This window comes from Brienomyrus brachyistius, unplaced genomic scaffold (genome assembly GCF_023856365.1).
Source record: "Brienomyrus brachyistius isolate T26 unplaced genomic scaffold, BBRACH_0.4 scaffold983, whole genome shotgun sequence".
Taxonomy (NCBI): Eukaryota; Metazoa; Chordata; class Actinopteri; order Osteoglossiformes; family Mormyridae; genus Brienomyrus; species Brienomyrus brachyistius.
Genome location: NW_026043258.1, coordinates 39,020 through 42,380, shown reverse-complemented (window position 1 = coordinate 42,380; position 3,361 = coordinate 39,020). Strand labels below are relative to the sequence as shown.

General features: G+C 41.0%; 1 non-coding gene across 1 annotated transcript; it reads right to left on the bottom strand.

Annotated features, from left to right (window-relative positions):
• Positions 1–303: 303 nt before the first annotated feature.
• Positions 304–375, bottom strand: trnad-guc (transfer RNA aspartic acid (anticodon GUC)). Its single transcript has one exon. It is a non-coding gene; the product is annotated as a tRNA-Asp (tRNA).
• Between the last annotated feature and the right edge of the window lie 2,986 nt (positions 376–3,361).

Genomic DNA, 3,361 nt, shown 5'->3' with positions numbered 1-3,361 from the left:
TGACTTTCCTAGTTATACGTCTTCATTTTTATTCTGGGTTTAACAACCATGAGTTTATGACGTATTTTACATGATTAGTTGGCGACTGGACCTTATTGTTTATATCTCTTATTAAGGATCCATCCATCCATACATCAATTATCAAAACCACACACTTACAATCCGAGTCTAGTTTCATATGCTGCGCTGCTGAGCGACCCGCAGAATATTATGCATGAGTACAAGTCACAAGCCCCGTTTCCACTAACACGGGGCCGGTTCTAGCTTGGTGCCTTTTGAGACCGAGGCAAAAAGATGCAGACTCTCCCCGTCGGGGAATCGAACCCCGGTCTCCCGCGTGACAGGCGGGGATACTCACCACTATACTAACGAGGAGATGTACGCGCACTACTTTTACATCTTCAAGATAAACAGCGGATGACTACTAACATTTGCGAGTAATCAATGACTGAGCTTCATGTCATGACCATGGTGCTCAAGAGAAGAAAAAATACATAATGTACGTCCACTGATACCAGAACAACCATATAGCTTTATACTAAGACGATGATTAAACGGAAAATTCCTTTACAAAACACTGCCACAAAATCATAGTTTCGCAATATTACATCGTGCAACGGGACACAGTGTAAGTACGTGAAGTCGGTAATTAAATCAAGAAAAAAAAGTGAGAGGAAAAGAATACTTTTCTATTATCATATTTTTCTAACTGGCCAAACTGAGTCATATTTTGATTATACACACTAACAGAAAAACAGTGCAAATCTCCGGTAGTCCGTTTCACTTGCGCTCCGCTATGGGGCAGTAACAAGCAGAGCTTAAGTGTGGAAGGAAAAAAAAAACACAGGACAGCATCAATCCCAACTTCACAAACGCCGGAGATCGAGATGCTGTAAGCATGACAATTAACATCTTTATCCAAGGGAACAGCTGCAAGACACAGATGCCGCGCCTAACAAAGGTAGGATCGATTCCGAAGTTCAGGCATTTACAGACGCGGACTCTTCTGGAGTTGATTTTTTTCGGGAGATACGCATCAACTTCAAAAGTATGAACCGCATTATATCTATATCTGTTATGACGTTGTAGCTATTGATACTGATGCATCACAAAAATAATTTAAATGTTTTTTCATTCTGACATATGTTCGTTCGGACGAGGATTTTATTATATGAGATAAGTTTTAAATGAAAACTTTTTTTAATCTATATGATTAATTCTCGAATCTAAGCCAGACTTCACATAAATCATTCATTCATAAATATAATGGAACATACAACATCCAGGTATCCATGAAATTTATGATCAGGCTATACGTTTGTGATAACAACAAAACAACACAACATGTATATTTACAATATATGGGCCTATTGTTTAATATTGCCTCCAAATTATAGCCAGACAATAACGCAATAGGCCGACATCAAACTATTTTCATGTAAAACAAAAGTGCTGGCAGTTTGCTTGTGCTTACAGACCCCGCCTTGAGCCCATCCAGAAAGATCCCAAAAATAACCGACAAGCAAAGGTTGTAACAATCTGAGCATGTTTAGTTTAATGTAATCAGGAGCCGAATTAATAACGCGAATAAATGATCAAACCGAAAGTCTGTAGTCGGGAATATCCGATAACGTCTTTGACGTGCAGTTAAGATAGTCAGAGGAAAAACCTTGTAGTTTACTTATATATATGCCTAAATATATGAGTGTGTCTCTCCGGTGATTTAATGATGAATATAACGATTACATATCAAATCACACATTAAGCAATTATTATATTACTAGGTTGAACGTTTTCACTATGTCTGTCGTCACCTTGATTTCACGATTTTGACTATTCTTCTTATCCCAGATTGAACAAGTCATTGTGGCGATGCAAGATCCCGACATGGGGATAAAGATGAAGAATCAAAGACTGTTAATCACAGTGATTCCACATGCGATGACAGGTGCACGATACATATTTTACTTTTTAAAAATAATTTTTCGTGCCGCCCGGGTTGTCTTACACCCGGCCGTGCAGTGTCCCGGGGGCCGGGTCCTAATGGTCATTTAAGCCCTTCACAGGAAAGCCCATACATCGGCGGTCTTCGGGAATCCTGTGCATTAAGACTGTCATCGATCTCCTTGCGCTCATATTTATTTATGTAATTTATTTATCGAGTTCAGCGTTTTTGATTTATGACGGCTTAATGCATTTCTCGACTCTAACTAGATGCCTTCCTCGCTATGCCTTCCCAGGAAATGATATCGTGGAGTGGCTAATTCAGAAGTACTCCATCATGGAAGAAGGTAGGGCCGAGAAGTATGTAGGGAAGCGTTACCTGGTGCTCTTATGTGAGGTTAATCGATTGTTTTTTTCCCTTCGTGACGACGATGGCGCCCCTGCTGGCGAAAGACGTCATCAGGTTTTTTTTTTTTTGTAATAAAATAACAGAAATAAACGAGTCTTTTGAATAATAAATACAAATGAAGTAATAGAATTTGTCATCCATACAACAGATTAGCCTAGCTGCATTTATGTGTAAGCATATGCAATTCACGTGTCTGACAGAAGCATGTTCTGTTCCATTGATATTGCTGAGCCTGTGAATTAATAAATGTCAGAATTGAGCTTGTCCATAACATAGACACCCCATTCGCCTGAAGCTTTTGGGATTTTCTTCCCCTGGCGTCAATTTATCTGCTGAATTATTTATCTTTCTGCTGAGAGGCTATTAGTACAAATAATCTGTAGGCCAGTCCCGAGTCGCGCCGCTACGCATGCTGAGCTGTACGGTTTGATAGTCCCGATGCAAACTTCGCTGATAGCCAGAGGCAGTCAGTCATGCCTGGAGAAATATCGCTATCCGTCTCCCTCATTATGCACTTCTGCAAGACGCTGTTGTCCTGAATTCCCGGGCGATGCAGATGAGGTTTTAAATAGCAAGGGAGCAGATTTCCCTGATTTACAGCCCAGATTGGAAAAGAAGTCGGAATGGAAAGGAGGGGACTTTTAGGCAGTAGATGGCAGATGCATTAACAGACTTGAATGGGCAAAAAACCTGTTGCCCCGGTAAGCAGTTACCCCTCCCTGTAAACACTAGGCTTCCCCCTAGCAGCGCTGTTGCTGCGCCGGTCTGAAACCCCCGGGAGCGCCTGACTGCCAATGGCCGCGGAGGCAGCCGGAAAGTGGAAAGTCCCAATTACTCGTAATTAATTATAGTTCCGATGAGGAATGCACCATCCCCGCGGCTTATTCTGTGCACCATGTCAACGTTTTTTCCAGTTACTTGCTATACCGTAAAATAAAATATAATATGCCTACTCAGTTTCTAGTTATCGTGTGTTCTACTGTATTCCACTGACAAAAATTTAGAGAA